General features: G+C 41.2%; 1 protein-coding gene and 1 long non-coding RNA gene across 5 annotated transcripts in view; one reads left to right on the top strand and one right to left on the bottom strand.

The window, feature by feature from the left end:
• Nucleotides 1–3,480: 3,480 nt before the first annotated feature.
• On the bottom strand, nt 3,481–6,399 carry LOC120323294. Its single transcript, XR_005563623.1, has 2 exons — nt 5,594–6,399; nt 3,481–4,233 (listed from the first exon to the last, which is right to left on the bottom strand). It is a non-coding gene; the product is annotated as an uncharacterized LOC120323294 (long non-coding RNA).
• Nucleotides 6,400–7,073: 674 nt separating this feature from the next.
• The window catches only part of ZNF148 (zinc finger protein 148), a 40,821-nt gene continuing 26,551 nt past the window's right edge, over nt 7,074–21,343 (top strand). For 3 of the 4 annotated variants that reach the window (XM_039381945.1, XM_039381943.1, XM_027723560.2), the window contains exon 1: nt 7,074–7,151. The gene's annotated coding sequence lies outside the window, so the exon portion shown is untranslated. Of the gene's footprint in view, nt 7,152–7,523; nt 7,873–21,343 lie in introns of those variants that run through there. The other variant, XM_027723559.2, reaches the window with a different exon arrangement.

Genomic DNA, 21,343 nt, shown 5'->3' with positions numbered 1-21,343 from the left:
ACATGCTTTTTCTTATTACTTAGCTTACTGATACAATCAATAATTCTAAGAGATGAGTGAGATCTGATTTTCATTTACTTGCCATACTATGATCTTTCAAATGGTTTGAAAGACCATTCTGGTGATTTTGCAGGTAAAGATGTGTGGCTGCACAGTATTGCTGGCAGCCCAGTCAGTTCAGCTTCTGACAGTCATGGATGTGCTCTGTGTAATTTGGAGAAGGTTTAATAGCCTGTTTTGTTCTAACATTTCCTTATTATTCTCATGCAATTTTTGAGAGTATTACCAGAGGACACCAGTAATGGGAGGGCAACACTATCATGGTTTTTATTATGTTTTTATGCAAAACCCTTCCTTTTTTTTTGTGTTAAGCAATTGACTTACAGAGTTCCAATTCCAGCCTTTTAAGGGTTTTCTTTTTTTTACTTCCTTATTTCAAGAATCTCTCCCTGTTTGGTCTTCAAGGTCCATTTGTGTCCTTCTCATTTTCCCTTCCTTCACTGCCAACTGAAATTAGAGATTTTCCTTTTACTGGCTTTCACAGATTGAGATTTCTATACTCTGTAGGCTTTCCAAGTTGCTCAAATAATGTATGGAAACATCCCACTTGACATAATGGCTTGATCCTTGCAACCCTGGGCATGTACAACCTCTTGGGCTTAAACATAGAATCACAGAATCCGAGAATGCTTTGAGTTGGAAGGGACCTTAAAGACCACCCAGTTCCAAGCCCCCTGCCAATATATATTATAATAATATATTATTTATACGCACCATATATATATTAATATATATTTTATAATATACAAGAGATATTATAAGCATATATATATATACATATATATATATATATTAGCTTAAATATGTAAGTTTTCCTGTTTTAGCGTTGAACTTTTGTTGATAAGTATCAATCTTACATTACCACTGGATCACAGCTTGGTATCCTACCTGCTCTGCAAATCTTGAGTCTTGCTTCTTTAATCAGGTAAATGTTAGACTTGTGAAGAGGTGTAAATCTGAATTTAAAACATTGTACTTGCCTTGCACAAATTCTCAGTGCATGTTAGGTGGTGTGATACATCCTACAACACTATAATGTAAACCAAGAGTATTGACAGTAAGTAGGTATGAGGTAGCTGGTCACTCAGCACTGAGTAACCTCCCCAAATGGACAAGTCTTCAGCTAAATGGTTCAGCTAATGCTGTTTTTCAAATTAGATCCACCGTAATATTCAAATTAAAGAACTCAGTTGCAGTGGGACAGGCACATGGGAAAGATTAAGATGAATTAAGTAAAGGTGTGACATTAAATTGTGATATTTAAAGCCCACCAAATCCCTGTGTGGATGTTCTCTCTTTTACAGACAAAATATCCCTTGCTTCCTTTACATTTATTTCTGAAAGGCTTAATCCTAAAGTGTTCACACTGGGGTTTAAGGCCCTCTTGCTTTCCCATTTGCAGTTAATTCAACTTAAATGTCTTAGGTAGACTGCCAATCTAAGTTAAGAGTAGATGGTTTTCTGCTCTTCTTATAACTTGTGTTTTAAGGCAGAGAAATTGGTTCTTTAAGTTCTGCCTCTTTGTGTCATTTGACAATTTATGTTAGGCAAGTATTACATTATCATCATTTTTGTGGCTTTTTCTGTCTATTAGACATTTCAGCATGGGACATTAAACATCCTCTCTTCTTTTTTCTTTAAAGAGATTTATAATGCTAATTTTATAGGAATGCCATGGGGGACCAAGTCAGACGTATCACAGGTATCTGAATGTCTTGTGTCTACACAAAACCACCTTGACTGACGCTGACTTGATATCTTTCTTTCAGACAGGTATATCTCCCATCAAACTTTTCATTTGCTCCAGGATTTTTGTGCTGTCTTCAGGTCAAGTTTTATAGCACTTCAGGCTGCTGTATTATTGTAAAATAAATGAATGAGTCAGGTCAGGCATGTTTGTGGCATTAGAAACTAATATGATATGAAGAACTTCTTCAGGGCTCAGGTGGAAGTGGAACAGTGTTCTCCTCTAAACCATTTTGGGAACAGAAAAGGTTCTGGGAATAAGGAAGAGAGCTGGTTGACTTGCAAACACCCTCTTCTTTTGACCATTATTGCCCCTAATTAATGATTTCGTTTATTAGTGTCAGCTGCACAGGTATTTTGAGACATTGCATACCACCACATTTCCCTGCATTAGTAATGTGAGGAGGAGCACATGGTACTGCTCTGGCAGCATTATGACAGACTCCTGACCTGCCAGCAATATAGGGCAAGGCAGGTTCTACTGAGTCAGGCTTATGCGGGATCTTGAATTGAAAGCCTGCTATAAAATAAATAAATAAATAATTAAAACACAAATTCCATCAGGGATACTGAAATGAAGAGAAGCAATTTACAGACAGTGTGAGTGAATGCTCAGACAATGGACTCATTAAATTTCTGCACTGAATATTTGTGTTAGTTAAAGCCCTGGTGAAATATTCCAATTGAGAAAATGGATGGAAGTTGATTTTCTAGCTTCTACTAGCAATTTTTCCCTGATTGGATCCACTGTTGAAATGTCAGGCATTCATCTAGGCATTTCTGAAGCATCATGCATTGGATCACTGGCACATACTAGTAGTAACCAGGGCTACAGTGACCTTAGTCATTCAAGAAAGGAAGGGAGAGAAAGAGAGAAATCGAAGAAAGCATTTAATTTTCTTTCTGATTCAGTATCTGATAGTTCCACAAATTCAATGGGATATTTGCATTTTTGAAGTTAGACATGTGCTTGGCTCTGCTGCAGAGCAGGGAACGAGACATAAATCTGTGATGAGGACTAGGCAGTGTTTATCTCCACTTCTGTGTCAGTAAACTGGTTTATATTTACAATAAACTGGTTTATATTTACTTCTTGCACTCCATCCAGGGTTTAGTCCTAATGATGATTACTGTTCCTTTATGCAGTTATGATTTGATACTCATTTTTTGTCAAAGGGTTTCCAGGCAAAATTGCAGGTCATGCCCAGCACGCAGAGAGTGGTAAGACACACAGACACTAAATCTAAAACTAACTTTTGCATTAAAAGAATAATGCAAGTGTGGTGGGGAGAACACATCTGCAATCTCTGAAAGTCAAGTTATTCTCATCCTCCACCAAAGTTTTAATCAAAGTATTTGATGATTCCACAACTACAGAAAAGTCAGGTTTAGCATTGTCTGGGAAAATGAACTGTGTCTTTCCACACCCTAACACTTCATGCTTCCTCTTGAATTTACCATGGCTTTGAACATTCTGTTTGCAAATACCCTTTTTTTAAAACATAAAGCAGTGTTCTCCATATATAAACTACTGACATGAACTGTTCACACATCATCTGTTTTTTCAAGACTTAGCTTGGTTATAAAATACTCAGTAAAAATATTGATTGTTGAAGTGCAGATTGTTTTTCACATTTCCTTTGGCCTGATCATGTAACCACAGACAGACACAAATAGTCCAACAGATTTATTTTTTTTTTTAAAGTCAAGAAAGCCAATTGTATGTGTTGGAAGGAATGAGACTATTAACTGTGAGTTGTGACATCCACATGGGGAAGGGGAGAAGACAGACATGCCGTATCCTTGTTTTACATGAGGAAGGACAGAGAAGCAGCAGGAAACATCACCCTGGGCAGAGTCAGTAGGACAGGTCACATCATTAGACTTTGTACATCACTCCAGAGGTGCAGATAAAAGGTTAGGTGGATATGAGGGGGTGGTGAAAAAAGCTGCACTTGATGTTTGTTAATTTACCTGTCTGTGGGCTAAATGATTGAGCAGTAGGCCCAGGCTAACAGTATTTTCAAACAAACAAAAATAGTTTTTAAAAAACTGGAAGGGGATTTATAAAGAGTTGCAAGGATAAAGAAAGACCTGGAAAACAGTTAAAAATCCTTAAATGCAGTCGTTAAATCTGATAGCTAAAACTAATGATTAGAAGCTCAGGCTTAATGAATTCAGACAAGTACAAAGGCATAAATTTGAGAGTTAGGCTAAGAGGCCATCTAAAAAACATATCTAACTGGTGGACTTCTCTCTCAAATTCCCAAACAAGATCTTTCCAGATCAGCTGCCGCTTCAACAGAAGTTACTGTCTTGAAGCATAAATTTCTGAATTAAATCCTTCAGTTTGTCATGCAGGAGGTCAAACGTGATGGTTCTGCTTGATCTGTACAGTTACTTCTGAAGCCACTTCCTGTTGAAGACCTTTTAAAACACACACATATTGCCCAGTGATTCCCCAAAGCCACTCTTTTTAATACATAGCCACACATTTTCTTTTTTCTAGATTTATACAGAAAAGAGAAGAAAAAGAAAAAGAAGGAGGGGGGAAATGCCTTTTAATTTCCATTATTTAAGCCCTCTTAAGAAAAGGAGACTGAAATGTACCGTGCTCCATGCTGCACACACATTGCCTTTTAGAGGGTTTCTCGCAGGTGGGCAACTTTTGAAATTCAGAAGGGAGAAGGAAGACTATATTAAAGACTATTAATATTTTAACTAGGGAAAAGCAGTTTGTCTGCTATTTACAGAGCAGTGTACAGAAAAAAATGTAGGTCAAAATGCAAGTGCTCCTTTAAGCTTCTCAAGCTACTGAGTTTATGTATTTCTTTTCTATTTCATTACGTCAGAGCACCAATATTAATAAATAAATACCACAGTATTAAATGACTGTCAAAACTAATATGGACATCAGTGTCACACCTGTGTGACTTGGTGAGAAAGTACCATAATTAGGAAATACATGAGGCAAAGATCCAAGGTCTGATGTGTCCCTTCACCAACTCTACCTTGGTGGTGGGGACTTCCAGATGAACAAAGCACTGTAAGATTCTCACTGAACTTGATAACTTATAGGTGCTCAGTTCCTCTTAAAACACCACAAAAAAACCGCACCATAACCCAATCCGACGTTTGAAAATTGGAGCATGTCTTGATTAAGGACATAGAAGAATGGTAAGAGAGTAAAGAACAGCACTCGAATATGCTGAGTCTTGCTTTTTAGCATTAAATACAAGACAGTCTTTCTTCTTCATATTATGCTGTTAATTGCTAAACAAATTTTTTTGAAAAGCAGGTTCCAATTGATGTGTCCTTGGAGAAAGACTTGTGCTCACCCTGCAGAAAGCTTTAATTCCTCAGTGTATTTTAATATAAGGATTTAGTGCTGAGCTTCCCAACTCAGACTTAATGCAATTCAAAAGATTTTTTTGACAGGTAAAAATGAGTAGAGTCACCCAATTAATTGTCTTTGAAGGAAAAAAAAAATCAAAGCTGCATAAGTGTACATCTTCCCTCGGTTTCTAAAACTCAGGTTTTGGAAATAAAAAGGTTCCCCATTTTATTCAAAAAGCAGGTTAATGACACTTCTTGTCTTTGTGTGAATCTGTAGAGGGCTGCATGAAATGTAGACACATTTTATTAACTCCTTCCTCTTGATGCAATTATTTTGAAATAAACATATTGCATAAAGTCAGAGCAGACCTTCACACTAGGTCCTGGTGTCATTAATACTCTCTTCTCAATGCAATTTATTACACTGTAAGTGGATGGCACAACCTCTGACCTGTGTGAGGATGCAGAACCTTATTAATGCCTCTTGCTGAAGGAACTTGAAACCCTTGGCAAAGCTGAGTCACCGGGCAGATGCGTCTCACTTCTAACAGGACCTGAATGAAGGGCAGAAGCCTTGTCACGGGGACAGGGTGATCCTGTAGGACAACCTGGGAATAACTAAGCTTCTAGCAAAAACCTTTGGGCTGCTGCTGATTGAATGACTCATTGAGCTAAGCCCAGCGAAGCTGGTAAATTTTACCCAACAGAGCTTATGCAGATTTTGGCTTCAATCCAGCAGAGCACTTAAGCACATGCTTAATTATACGCAAGTGACACGGAGCAATTGAGATACGCACGTGTTTAAGTCCGTGGCTGGCGAAAGGCTTTGTTTAGAGAAACGTGGAAAAGTTGGTAACCCCTAAAAGCAATGAAGTTGAGAGGTGCAAGCAACACCACGGCACAGCCCAGGCTGCAGATGTGCAGCCGGTTTGGGTGGAGAGGTGCTCCAAGGAACGCAGGGTCTTTAGGAAGATTTGGCTTCTAGCAATTCTCCAGAAAGTTTATGGTGTGGGGTCATGGAGGATATCACGATCAAGGAGATTGCAGTGCAGAAAACTCATCTCGGGGCTTTCTGATGGACTTGGAGGCTCTGGGACCCCCATGAACCTCCATAAGGGCACCGGTGGTCTGGGGCCTCCTCCAGCGGGAGGGATGTAGGATGTGCCGGCAGTGGGGAACTGGATCGGGCTGTACTTCTTTACGTTGAGGGTGGCAGAGCCCTGAACAGGCTGCCCAGAGAGGGCCTGGAGTCTCCCCCTCTGGAGACATTCCAAACTCACCTGGAGGCGTTCCTGTGTCACCTGCTCCAGGTAACCCTGCCTTGGCGGGGGGGTTGGACTGGATGATCTCCAGAGGTCCCTTCCAACCCTGTGGCACTTCAGCCTCCTCCCTGGCACCGACCGCGGCCGCTCCGGCCCCCTCTCCCCCGGGAGCCCCGGCTGGGAGTGAGGGCGCTGGAACGACCCCGGAGGGAGCGGGGGGCAGCCCCGGCCCGAGGCCGAAGGGGCTCTCCCGCCCCGCCTCCGCCCGGGGCCGGCGCGGCCGTGGGAGCGCTGCCCGCGCCGGCCTCCTGACCCGCGCGTAACCCGGCACCGCCCGCCCAGCCAGCGGCCGCAGCCCCGGCGGGGATCCCGCTCCCGTCCTCGCTCCCTCGCTCCCCATCCTCCCCATCCTCCTCCTCCTGCTGCCGTCCCGCCGGTCCTCCGGGCGCGTTTCCCGTGGTGCAGCGCGCGCGCGGCGCTCTGGCCGGGTGTCGCTGTCACCGCCCGCGGACGCTCCGCGGAGCAGCAGGAAGAAGAAGAAGAAGAAGAAGAAGAAGAAGGAGCCGCCGCCGCCGCCGCTTCCCCCAGGCTCACCCCGCCGCCGCCGCCCCGCCGGCCCCCCTCGCCCGCGCCCCGCCAACCCCGCCATGCCCGGGGCCGCGGCACGGCCGCTCTGAGCCGCCGCCGCCGCCGCCGCGCCCCGGCCCGGCCCGGCCCGGCCGCCTTCTCCTCGCAGCTCTGCGGCCGGTAAGTGCCGGCGGGGGCGAGCCGGGGCCGTTCGGGGCCGTTCGGTGCGCGGAGGGAGGGAGGGAGGAGGAGGAGAGGAACGGGAAAGGAAGGAAGGGGGGGCCGCGGCGCGGCGCGTCCCGCATGGGCCGCGCTTGGCCCCGGCGCGGGGAGGCCGGCGCGGAGCGGGGGATGAGGAGGCGGCGGGCGCCCTCCACCCGCTGCTCCCGCCGCTCCCGCCGCTCCCGCTGCTCCTGCCGCTCCCGCTCCGCCCGCTCTCCCGGCCGGAGCCGCGGGGCCGCGCAGGCCGCGCCGGGGCGGCGGGGATGGGGCCGGCGGGGCCGCCTGACAGACGGACGGACGGACGGACAAAGAGCCGACGGACGGACGGGCTGGCAGCGCGTCCACCCCGGCCCCGTGCTCCCGGGCCGTATCCTCCGGCTGCCCGCCTCCCCATTGTTCCCGGTGTAAGATAGCTGAAGCGTGCCGACCTGCGAGCAGTCACTCCGTTCGATTTTATTTTTGAATAACCTTCTCAGAGTCTCCTCTCGGCTGCTCGGAGGAAGCTTTTGCAAGGCACCCTCTTCTCCCCAGCGTCGGGAGCTGCTAACAAGTGCCATTCTGGAAGTGGCTTGGCAGAGGAAGGGGGACCAGTAGGAGTTAAGGAGAAATTAGTTGGGCTTCAAACACTTTCACTCTTCATGGTCTTTCCTTCCCCAATTCCTGCCAAACCTCAGCTGGGGTGAGTTGCAGCAACATCTGCATTAAGCTGGTTCATGAAAAGGAAAGACATTTATGTTGCCAGCATAACTCATCTCTCTGATCACTTTGTTTTTGTGAACTGTTCAGAGCAGCAGCTGTGAGGGATTTTGCACAATGATTAAAAAAAAAAAGGCAGATATGTGGAATCCAGTAATCACAACTTTAGTCTTGCTTTAAAGGTCTACTTGGAGCATGACCTCCCTCTCTGTCTGCATACACGTGATGTTCTGGTCCAAGAAGTGTTAGATGGGAGAGATGTCCTACTCCTGATGAACAGCATCTTTGCTGTTGGTACAGGATGAATGACAGAGGACTGTGGTTTTTCTTTTGAATAGGATCTCAGTTGTTTTGTTTATTTGCTGCACTTGCTCACAAATTTCAGTAGTACTTTTACAGGCTTGCTGGGAATATATGCCTGGGCCTGTCATGCTTCAACATTTTGGAGTGCCCATGTCAGATTTCGTTGTTGCAAGTGGTAGAAATTTGTAGCCATTCTCCATGTGTTTGGTGAATATGCCTGGTGAAGGGAGGAGGTAGAAAACTAGTGCTACCCTGTATCAATTCTGGCAAGTGTTCTTATGGTTTGCTCAGAAGCAGTCTAGATAAACCAGTGGTCCGATCTAGACTTAAGAAGTTTGCATACCTTTGGGCAATGTTAGTTTTACAGTGTCCCACTTCCAGTGTCTGGGATCCGTGCCTGTGTCCAGTGACAGCTGTCATCTGCAGGAGTGTTGGCTGCGCCGGAAGCTCCAGAGCTCATGAGGCCTCAGTTTTCCTGTGGATCCTGTGGGATCTGCAGGCTCCTGGTACAGGGTACACACACGTTCACAGGAGAGGCCAGCAAACCCTGCTCTTCTTGAGGTTGTTTAGGAAAACAAAATTAAGTTTTCAATTGCGCAGTTTCCTGAAAACTGTTGTCATGGTCTTTCGTGGTGAATATGCAGCTGAATGTGTGTGTGTGTTCAGTTTCCAAAAGCGTTTGCTTTGTAGTTGTTTCTGGATGTCTGCATGCAGCTCTTCCCCAAATATACATGTAGTTAGTGAGCTCACATAACTGAATAAAACTAAAAGAGATGAGAGTGACCTCTTGCATTTAGACTGTTGTGTGCACGTGTACTTCTTCTGTCTTTGCTCCTGAGGCTGAGACCTGAGAGAACAGATGTGTATGTAATCTGTGCTTTTGTTATTGTCCTTCTTGTCCATATGTGTTTCATGTCTACTCTGTTGCAAACATATTCTGTTTATGGAAGATCCCTAATATAATGGATTATGAAATCAAACTATTAAGTAAGTAAGTAGCTATTTGAAGAACCACAATGATTTAAAAAAATGGAAGAAAAATTACTCAGAATGTGAAAAGTTATATTTCAGGCTAAATGGTGCACCTGAAGGAACACATGCTTGGGGAATATTACTATGTAGCTTCTCAAAATACAGTTTTCCCTCTCAGTTCGTGTGTACAAGTTTATTTATATGAGGATTTAAAGTGCTGTGGAGCATGTGTGTGTTCTGGAGACAGCTGGTGGTGTAAAACCATCGAGGTTGGAAGTTCTTACTTCCAGCTGAGAATTTCTGTGTACTGGTAGTGTTAGAATTGAACTATGAGAATGCTAAGAATATATTACTCTATTATGGTGATGGTACATCTTAAAGAGTTTAGCTCACTGCTAGGTAAGTTCTTTGCACCACAGGTTCAGTAATGTAAATTTGCAAATAGTGGAGTTCAGGGTGTCAGTTGTTAGTGTAGGGGTTTAGGTTAAACATTTTAAAATGTACCATTGGGGAAGAAGCATTTGTTGTATTCTGGTATTTTGGGGAAAAGCAGGGTGGGTTTGTTTTTTGTATCTGCTGCTGGAGATTTGTGATTTTTTTTTTTTTTTGTGCCTGGGATATTTGTAGAGTCTTCCTCTGCTGAGGAAGACTGTGTGGGCTCTTACAAATGGAGACCTGTCTGTACAGAGCAGCTTGATGGAGTGGGCCTTAATCTATCAAAACCACTTTAAGTGGTTTAGCATAATTTGGGATTAAGTTTGATTTAATTTTGGCTCTAATATAAAATACATTTTTCTGTGTGAAGTAACTGAAGTTAAATAAGAAATAGTAACATTGCGATAATGTCTGTGATAAATAAAGATACTGCTGTTACCCTAAACATGAAACTGAAGCATCCAGCTTTCTTGTCCAACCTTAACAGTGTCTTGTATATTAAGTGAATGGGACGAGGACTGAGAAAAGTAAACACCAATGGAAATATTTTTTGCTTTGAAGACTCTTAAATGAATCTAACAGAGAAATAGATAGGTTTTGTTTAAAATAAGTGCTTTGTGTGCCTCTGCCTGGCATTCTAATGATAGCTGCCTTTCAAATGATGAAATAGATTCAAGCCTTCAGCTTGCAGTCTGATCTGCATAACTGAGTGTTTAAAGACAAATGTGGTCCCACAAAAGCTCCATGGATGTAAGCAGACATGGGTATCTGCTTCTGTCAGGTTGCTGGGCTTATGTGAGGGATCAGTACTGTGATTAAGTTCCACTTTAATTTGTTTAGGGTTTTTTGATAGAAATACTTTTGGGGAAAGTGTATTTCTTGGACTACTGAGATTCATGAATTTTTTTTTCTTTTTTCACTTCTGTAAATTGGAATCTATGCAGAACCCCCTGCACAGTGTTGAGTTTATACATTTAACTTACTGTTTTTTAACAGCTGAGACATAGCTATTGACAGGCCATGTCAGCAAAATACAGCCACTGGCTATAATATATAGCTATAAGGCAAGCACAAACTTCTGTCTAACAAAGGAAAATCCATTCAGATTTTCATGAGATTTATTTTCATTTACACAAATGCTGTTAGTTACTTTATTTCAGTACTTTATTTCAGTACTTTCCAGTGAAGTTAAAACACAACTCCCATCTGTTTGGCTCATTAGTTAGTACTCTGTATACATTTTAAATATACATTTTTTATCATCCACATAGAATATTTTATACATCAGCAATAGTGCCATAAACTACAGAAGTGGTAAAATTTTAAACTATTTAACTTACAAATTATTGTACAAATTAAAATACAATAACATATGTGAGTATTCCAATATTATATATGATTAAGTTATCTTCCCCTGACTCCATATAGAGATATTTTTCATATATCATTCAGCATGTTGGATAAAATATCTGGAAAAATCTGTAATATGTTCTCACAAAACTTGATTATAAGTGTGTCCTAAGGGGAAATTGGCTGTCTTTTAGAAAGACTGTGGAATCTACAACATGCGGAAGGGTTAGAATCTCCTGATAACTTCTTCCACACTGTCAGAATGTTATTTTGGGAGATAATATAGAGACTAGTACTGCTTTTGCTCAGAAATAATTTTTAATGTACTCTTAGGATATTATCAGTGTGTTAATGTATTCCAGGCTATGATATCAAGAGGCAACAGTGAGAATACTGTAATGTAGTTAATATATTACTAATTTATATTACTTCATGATTTCACTGCACTTTTGAAAACAGCAAGACACAGCTCAGTAACAGCATGTGTATATGGCCTGATCGTGCAATTGATATACTCTACTGGCATATTAGTATCACAGTATCTGCATCTTGTCATGGTATGTGCAGAAAACCTTAAGACAGTGCTGTCTAATTCTTCCCTTATGACTAGGATGACATTTTTATAAGTGCAGAATTAAACAGTCTGATGATAAAATGAAATCTGTGTGGGAAGAAGTTCTAACCTGCAAACAGCAGTAGGGTATAATTTATGAACAGCCTATCAAATATAAACTGTCTAGATCTCTTGCACTGGGAAAAAAAAAAACAAAAAAACCGACATAAAAACCAAAACCAAAAATCCAGGTGCCTGTAAAATGTCCGTACAATTTCTTGATGTAACATGTGATATTACTCATGCCTAAAGCTGTTATGATATCTGTGTGAGCTCAGCTATGAGACTGATAAGCCTTCTGCTCTAAAATTGTTTCAAATGGCAGCTACATCTATAAGGTTAAAAGATGCCCATTCATAAAAATTTGTACAAATTTCTTAAATGTTTATGTAGTAATTTTCCCATAAAACCTGTATTAATTTTACTACTTATGTACCCCAACACGGATATAGAAGGCATCATTAGAGAGGTTTACAATGCCAGTAGCAGCATGACCAGGTCGTGTTACCTTAATGCAAGAGGTGAAGTGAGAAATACTGATGCTGGGCAGGTTTGACATAGTCACATGTTCATTAGCACCTTTTAAGAAAGGGAGAAAAAACAACTTTTTACACACTGTGAATGTTAACTGCTATGTGATTGTCCTGAAAATTTGTCAGATTTCTTTTTTTCTGTTGTTAGGGTTGTATATGAAACAAGGAAATGGTGATAATGCTCCTGAAAAGCATGTGTGCACATGTGTGTGTAAGACACTTGTAGCATCTATTTATGATGATGTCTGGCCTAAAGCTCTAGTCATGGAGAATGAGAAGTGTTCAGCATAAAGTGAGATTTATTTTGCCAAACAATAAGCAGCATATGATGTGGGTTAGTGCCTGGGATGTCACTGGGGAGGGGCAAAGCCAGTGAGCAGCTTCTAAATTCACCATCTTTCTCAGGCTTCCTTGGGTAGTGAAAACTATTTAGCCTTGCTTTCAACAAGTGATTCTGTAGTATTGCATTGCAGACATTCTTCAGTTTTTAAAAGGGAGGACAGAGGGAGAAAAATGAGTATTTAAGCCAAGAAATGAGTACATTTCATGGGATCCATGGATGATTTTTTAGTCTGTAAGCATTATAACAGTCAGAATTTCCAGATGCTGTGGATGATTTTAGAGTTTCTCAAGCAAGAGTGTTCTGAATCAAATTACTGTCTCTGTTGCTGACCTCCTAAGGCATGATTGTCCTCAGGTTAGGACCACTTAAACAGTAGTTTTTAACATAGGTCACTGTTATATGTCAGTCTCTGTCAAGTGAAATATATGTGAGATGAATGACAATTGTCAGGCTTCTTAAGTTGGGTCATTTATAGCACTGAGCAGGTCTAGATACATCAGTAGCTATATACATAAATTTAAGAAACGTTCTCCTTTTGTTTCTGTAAAGTTTCTTTTAGCAAAGAAGTTCTTCATGATAGGTTGGTAAACTCAACCAACTCCCTTTTTGCTGGAGTAACCTTACACTGCTTACCTTGAAGAAAATTTTTGTAATGACCACTAGATCAAGTGCAAAAGGAGGTGGTGAATCCTCAGGGTACCAAGAGTGATACAATTATTTTAGACCACAATCACTTGCAGATTTTCCAGACATGCCCATGGAATATTGGTTTTCAGCTTATGTGTTGACCTCATAACCAATTTTTTTGAAGGTAAAGTCTAGTGTGAAGGTGCCCTGTGTGAATATTGCTTTAACAATATCAAATAAGAATGAATCATTCATATGGGAGAAAGACTGCTGTCATCTCTCAAGGAGGAAAGCTTTATTAGGCTGTGGTTCTCAGGAGCTTCCTCTGTCCCTGGTAAACCTGACAGTTACACTTAGTGATGAATTTTCGTCTGAGTCAGCAAAAAGATGTCAAAGTTATGTGATTGTCTTCTAGGGAGCAGGAAAACTTGTATTGTTACGGGGTGTAAGGAAGTAAGGGAAAACCACTTGACTTTAATGTTGTTTTTTCCTGGTAGAAAATATGAAATTTTCTTTTTAAATTACTAGAAAAGAATTTTTTTGTATTTAAAATGTGTTTTTTTATGATCACCAAGGATGAAATTAAGGGATTGGGGGGGGGGGGGAATAAAATAGAGTTTGTAGAAGAGGAGCACGCAGAGGATGATCATCCAGTTGTCACAGTATTTTGCTGGAATATGTAGAGTAGGTGGCAATTTGTAGACAAAACCAGTGGGCTTGTTTTCTGAATCTGACAGTTAAAAGTAGATCATGCAAACCAGGCGTGTTCAGGCTGGTGCCTGTTAGGAACCTGTACTCAGTGTTACATAGACTATATTGGCTCAAATATAATGCAGCTTTAAGTGTGAGTTTACTGTCACTTTTCAAGGAACAGCAATGTAAAGGGACAAGCTGACAGAAAACCTAATCTCTCAGTTCTTTGCATGACCTTGCAGTTTACTGTCTAATGTGCCTTTGTATCCTCTCTGGATTACATTCCTTATAGGTCAGAGGACAGGCAGGGGGCTTTCCACAGTTGTGGTGGTGATGAGAGTATGGCTGCGTGTGTAGAAAAAATGGGATCTGTTGTAGTTACATCTTATGTGCCTAAAATTTGCTGTAACTCTGGACAACTCTTCATTTCCCATGTTTGTTTGGACACGAGTTCAGCAGAGCAGTTTGGCTCTGGTTCTTGCTTCTTGGGTACGTGGGCATAGCGATAGAACAAGGAGGAATGTCTGTAAATTGAAAAAGGGTAGATTTAGATTAGATATTAGGAAGAAATGCTTAACTTTGATGGTGGTGAGACACTGTAACAGGTTACCCAGGCTGTGGGTGACCCCTCCGTGGAAGTGTTCAGGGCCTGGTTGGATGGGGCCCTGAGCAACCTGGTCTGGTGTAAGATGTCCCTGCCCACAGGGGGATTGGAACTAGATGATCTTTAAGGTCTCTTCCAACCCAAACCATTCTAGGATTCTATAATAAGTTGTTACCCTTTTACCTCATGGGACACATCTGTGCCTTGAGGGAACCTGGGTGAGTGCAGCTGCATCAGCGTGTTCAGGGCTTGAGGACTTGAGACTCTTAACATGGTTGGATGAGGAAACAGTATCTAGAAAGCAGTCCATAAGTGCAGAACGTTTTTTTCTTTCATCAGAATCTTGTAAGTATATTTTTGCACTTTACAGATTGGTTTCCTGCTTGCTTAGTATTATGGGTTGTATTGAATGTCTTTCACTGAGACTTGGCTTCATCATAAAGTTGTTTGACTATGGGTTCTCAGAAATTTCAGACCTTTTTGGGATAGTAGCTCTTAATTGTTGGTCTGTGAGTTAATGGCATCAAGAACCTTCCAGATTTTTGTTCCTAATGATTATAAGAGTTATTATAAACACAGATCATATCTTTTGATCAATCTGAATTCCTGTTTTGGTGTATTCTAGGACTTAATTAGTGAGAATTAGCTGCAGGGTACCAAAGTCATTGAGGTAGAATCCAATTTCCACAAACTTTTTATTCAAGAGGGCACAATCTTGAGGAGTCTGAGTTTTATTTTTTGGATTATTTTCAATGTTAGTTAATGGGCCATCATATCTGTGTTATTATTGTTCCTATAAAATAGTTTCTAGGCATCTTGTGTTTTGGCTTGCCTTGATCTGAAAATGGGCTTAAGTACCTGAAAATTGTTTGAGAAATTTAAAACTGTAATGAGGAGTAATTACCTTGGGGTATGTGGTAGAAGTCAGTGGGATTCCTTGTTCATACCATCCTTGAAGTATCAAGGGAAAGAGTTATCTGGAAGTTCTTGTTGGGGTTGTGGATAGCCTTTTGAAGAGGATACGCTGCAGAAGCACACTGGATTTAGTAGTTACTTGATTTGCCTTTTTTTTTTTTCTTTTTCTTTTGAAGTGAGGATCAGCCAGATTAAAAAGGCTGATTTACAATTCTGGAATTTTATGTAAGCAGGATAGGAATAGTTCTTAGCTGATTTAATCTGACCACAAGTGTTGGTTATCAGCAGGGAGGTGGTGGGCTTATTGCTACAATGGGGAAAAATATCCTAGCTGTATGGAAGGATACTCTTCTTGGCAAATTTATATGGTCTGTAACATGCTTGTGTTCCAAGAGGGGTTTTGAGAAAGTGACCTAGTTGCTCACTTCCATGATTTTAGAGTTTATTTCTACTCCTTCCCCCTGTGGCTGATCTCATACGGTCTTTAAATACTAACATGTGTCTGTTTATGTGCTGACTCTTCTGTTTATGCTTGATGAAGGTGCTTGATACTGTTCTGATGCTGTTGTATCAGAGAGTGCTGGTTAGGCCACAACAATCCCTGACTCCGCTGATGAAAATTGCTCCTTGGCACCCAGTTTGTAATTGCTGGAATATTTTGAAGAACAGTGATAGATTTTCTTTTTTTGTTTCATTGTTGGTCAGTGCTCTCCCTAATGGAACATCACAGCATTGTCTGCTCCTTGTTTTTCATCGTGCATTAAAGGAAAGAAAGGGCTGCCACCAGAATATACAGTTCAAGATGGTGCTTCTAGTGATACCCAAATCATTGTAATTTTACTATTTTTATATTCATATACTGCTACCATCTCTGAAGGTTCCAAACACCTTTTTGGAAATGTCTTGTGCATTTTGATCACATTTTGTCACCTGTGATTCTTTTTCTTTCCTCGGGGAACTATTATATGGGCTTATTTATTCTACTGACTATGTTACATGTGTGTTGCCTTGTGTTTATGTTAGTAAAAGTGAAGTACATATTTATGTTCTTGAAGTAGTTTATTTTCTCTCTTTCATGTTTAGTTTTGTCATTTTTAGTTGCTAGGTGTATTAGTCCTCTGGAATAGGTACATCCTTGAAAGGCGCTTTTTTTTTTTTTTTTTTGTGTAGGTAGAGTAAACCTGTAGGGTTTGAGGAGTGGAGCAGTTAATAGATCTGTGTCTTTAGCTTTAGAAAGGGCTCTTTCTGATCTTCTGGCCCAGACTTTTGACCCTACCTTTTCAGGTGGGTCTGAGAGATGGCCACTTAGGGTAACACTGTAGTATTTGAAAAACAGTATAGAAAGTATAGGATTTGCTTTGTCTGTCTGGAGTGAATCTTCTACTAAAGAGGTATTCAGTCTATCATGTTTTAGATTAACTGGATTATTTGAGGTAGATGAAGGGTATGTTTGAAATATAGCTGCAATGAAATAAATATCCATTAAAAATGAAGCTACCTTGAGGTATGACACTGCCTCCTCTGCAGGTTTAGATAAGAAAGTGTTCCTTGCCAATATCCCCATGAGAAAAGTTAGTCCACAGAGAGCCAATGATATTTTGCAGACTTTGTTTCTAGATGTTACACAGAATGTAATCGTACCCCAAGTAAGTTTGCTGTAATGAAGTTAGGGAAAAAATGTCTACTTTGTGCATGGTGATGTGCTGAAGTTGAAATTGCAACTTGGGAGAGTGATTCCTCTATTCTAAAATACTTGCATTGCTCTCACAACCTGAGAGCCCATGTTGAAATAACATTTTCAAATACTGAAGCAAGATCTAGAAATAATCACCTGTGCTCTCTAAGATCTGTTTTGTTGTTATTCATGTCCTTCTCATTTATGGTTTAGAATAGCGTTGTTTTTTTCCTCTTAAGTTTTCCATATGCTGTCAAGTATGTAAATGAGAAATGTCTTCCAGAACCTCTGAGATCACTTTTGCAGCTAACTTCCAGGTTTTTTGATCAAAACCTTCTTGATTATACTTTCATTAGCTTATTGTCCAATGTTATTTAGTCTTTGTGTATGCATTAAGTAATTGTCCTGAATTTTTCTGTAATTACTATTTTTCTTTAATGCACATAGATGGCCTCTTAGAAAATAATGAAGCTGAAGTAAAGATATTACAAGCAAAGCATGCTTTTAAAGGAGCAATTTTAGGTATAAGTCAACCATGCAAGCATTAAAATGACAGCATTGAGCTTTACCTATGCCATTTAATTTTACCACCCTCATTATATCACTAATATATTATACCTTAATATTATACTTTAGTATTTAGTGATACTAAGTAGCCCCTACCTTTTTGAATGCACAGGAATTGAATAAGCAGCTGCTCTATACTTTGCTTTCTTCTCATTGCATAACGCATGTTCCCTTACTATGCTCTGCTTAATCCTGCTCTGAAGGCAGAATGAGTATATTTCTTTGTGAAATTTCTGTAATGGTTATCAGTAGGGCCTCATAGGTAGTTCCTACTGCTCACTTCACATCTAAATCAAAGGTGGGTCATTGCACCCGATTTAGAGACAAGGAAGTGGGAAGAAGGAGCAGGGATTTGCCAAGATAACAGATGTGCCCAAAAGCAGTGGCAGAGCTGTGAAAAGAAGCCAAATCTCTCTCAGTTCTGTTACATTGTGGTGGTAACCAGTGTTTCTCTCTTCAGTCTTACTGTTGTGCTTACCTTTTCTTGATGACAGTCCTGCATTGGAGTGCACCCATTCCTCTCGTGATTCTCCACAGAAGTGGCTATTCCATGTTAGTTGGAAACACACTGGTTGGTCGTGCTTTCTGATCAGTCATTAAGTCCCGGGAGAGGCGAGACCGTCTCACCCACCTCCTCACAGTAGTTGTCTAAGTAACTGCAGTAGCCTTACCTGTCCATCTGAGGGCTGCTGCCTTCTCCCCTCAGCATTGTGCTGGCTGCAGGAACAAGAGCACTATAAACTGATTAGTTCACCCTTGTGACCTGTATTGAATATTGCTTATTATTACAAGTATTTTAATATACCTCAGGGAAAGGAAACGGATATTTCTTATTTTATGGCTGGAGAATTGGTGTCTGTGAGTAAGATGAAAGTTTGCATTTGATACGTGTGTCCATTGAGCTCTTTAAGAACTTTTTTTTTTTAAATAACAGCATTGCATTATCTTTGTATTTTTAAAGTATTGTTGTAATTGATTTAATTGCAGCCTTGAGTACTCAGCATTTTAGGTGAATTTGACCCAAATGTGTCAGCATAAGCACCCAGAAAATGTGGAACGTATAATTATTGATCTCCTATTTTTAAAAAGTTTTGGTAGAAATGGCTTGTGTAGGCTTGTATTCTATTTTGCAAGGTAGCAAATGGTTGTGGCTTTCTCTTCATGTGCTCTGTGACTCATTTACACATTTTGGCATTTGCAGCAAATGGAGCAAGGGTATTATAAACTATCTTACTAGTGTCACCAGTTTTTATGGAGCATTCCATGCAGTGTGCTGTAGAAAAAGATATATCTATATCTAGATATAGATATAGACACATGCATAAATATTTATGATCTTTTTATTAAAAAAAATTAAAAATCAGTGCCAATAGGCTGGAAAGGTGAATTATGATGAACCAAAGTACCCTAGTGAAGGCAGTCCCTGAAACTTCTGTATGTTTGCATGCAACTTCTTGTATTCTCCCAGGGGGGTTTGTGTATAATATTTTAAAGATTTTTAAAAAGCAATCTGGAAAGAAACACCAGAAATTTTGTATACATATGTATGGAGTCATAGAAGGTTTGGGTTGGAAGGGATCTTAAAGATCATCTTGTTCCAACGCCACTGCCGTGGACAGGGACACCTTCCACTTAGATCAGGTTTCTCAAAGCCCCATCCAACCTGGTCTTGAATGCTTCCAGGGATGAGGCATCCACAGCTTCTCTAGTCAGCCTGTTACAGTCTGTCACTGCCCTCACAGTCAAGAATTTCTACCTAATATCTAATCTAAACCTTCCTTCTTTTAGTTTAAAGCCATTCCCCCTTGTCCTGTCACTACAGGCCCTTGTAAAAAGTCTCTCTCCAGCTTCCCTCTAGGCCCCTTTTAGCTGCTGGAAGGCTGTTCCCTAGAGTCCTCTCTTCTCCAGGGTGAACAGCCCTGTCTCTCTCAGCCTGTCTGCATAGCAGAGATGCTCCAGCCCTCTGATTATCTTTGTGGCCTCCTCTGGACTCACTCCAGCAGGTCCTCATCCTTCTTACGTTGTGGCTCCAGAGCTGGATGCAGCACTCCAGGTGGAGTCTCATGGGAGCAGAGCAGAGAGGTGGAATCCCCTCCCTGGACCTGCTGCCCACAGTGCTCTGGATCCAGCCCATGTCACAACTGGCTTTCTGGGCTGTGAGCACACGTTGCTGGGTCACGTTGAGCTTCTCATGAACCAACACCCTCAAGTCCTTCTGCATAGGGCTGCTTTCAATCCATTCTGTTCCCAGGCTGTATTTGTGCTCGGGATTGCCCCAATTCACTTGCAGGATCTTACACTTGGCCTTGTTGAACTTCACAAGATTCTCACAGGCCCATCTCTCCAGCCTGTCAGGGTCCCTCTGGATAGCATCCCTTCCCTCCAGGGTGTCAACCACACCACACAGCTCAGTGTCAACCACACCACACAGCTCAGTGTTGTCGATCCCACTGTCTGTGTCACCAGCAAAGATGTTAAACAGCACTGGTCCCACTACCAGCCCCTGGGGAACCCCAGTCGTCACTGCTGTCCACTTGGACATTGAGCCACTGACCACAACTCTCTGAGTGCAACCATCGAGACAATTCTTTATCCTCCAAGGATGAGGAATGTATGCACACATACATACAGACCTTTGCCATTTGAGCCAGTGGGGTAACAGAGCAACAGTGGGTTGTCATCTTCTGTAAAGTAGCACTTTCATAGTGCTAGTGATGAGTAGAGATGCTTCCCAGATACTTGCACATAGGAGACGAGTGGTGAGACCCAAGGAATTTAAAGGCTTGTAAAAATGAAAAAATCACATTTTTAAAAGAAGAATGTATTTTTCTTCTCTGTTTATTTTTAAGGTGAAAATATGTGAGATGGGCTGAGAGAGTTAGGCTGTGAATGCTGAACAGAGAAGGGTCCACTCCTGCACCGTGTTCTGACACACTGTCATTGTGGTAAATCCAACCAGTGAGTTAACCTCAGAAAATTAATAACTGGGAAAAAAAAACCTGCCAGGCTGTTGGAGTGTAAACAAGTGTGTCTTTATATGAGATCGGAGTAGGCACAAAAGATAGGCTGAACTCTCAGAGTTAGGAGCAGGAATCAGGATTGCCCCTTTCAATGACCATTAGCTGTTAGATGGGCTCAGCTTTGTGTTAGAACTGCACTGTTATCTAAATAAAATAGTAAAAAGATTTGATACATTATCTGAACTACTTTTATGAAGTTTCAGCCTGAGGCATGTGATACGTGGAATTTCACAAAATTTTCACCAGTTGGACTGAAGTTATGTCTAGCGCCTGTTTTCCTGAATATAAATGCCATTGGAAGTCCCCAGAGTGAGCACTTTTGAGTGCCCAAGTTTCATGGTGCAAGGGCAGAAATTCTGCATTGTTCTTTTGAGGTTAACTATACAGTGCTGGAAATTCCCAGATAAACTCTCAAAAATAACTATTTTCTAGTAGGTTATAATTTAATGCCACAAAACCAGTGGCTTTTTTTTCCCCCGATAAACCCGTAACATTGCCTATGATTTTTTGACTATTTAAAGTATGTTTGCTACATTGATGACATCCCTGTGGATTTTGACATGTAACCGTGGCTTTGTTAATAGAGTATCAGAAGCTTTTCAATGGGTACATTTGATAATAGATTGTGGTTATGCTGGTGATGATCAAATAGAGATTTCAGGATAGGAAAGGTGGCAAAGATTTTCACGCATGGATAATTTTATGCACGATAAGTAGATTTTCCATGAGTAATCCTGTTGATTGTAATAGGACTATTCACAGCTCAGTATGAGTGTAAATCTTGGTGGGATCAGGCCCTGTACT

The sequence above is a fragment of the Pipra filicauda genome, unplaced genomic scaffold, assembly GCF_003945595.2.
Source record: "Pipra filicauda isolate LSUMZ 115617 unplaced genomic scaffold, ASM394559v2 scaffold10_size6260569_pilon, whole genome shotgun sequence".
In the NCBI taxonomy this organism is placed as follows: Eukaryota; Metazoa; Chordata; class Aves; order Passeriformes; family Pipridae; genus Pipra; species Pipra filicauda.
The sequence above is the reverse complement of the archived record's forward strand: the minus strand, read 5'-3'. Positions and strand labels throughout refer to the sequence as shown.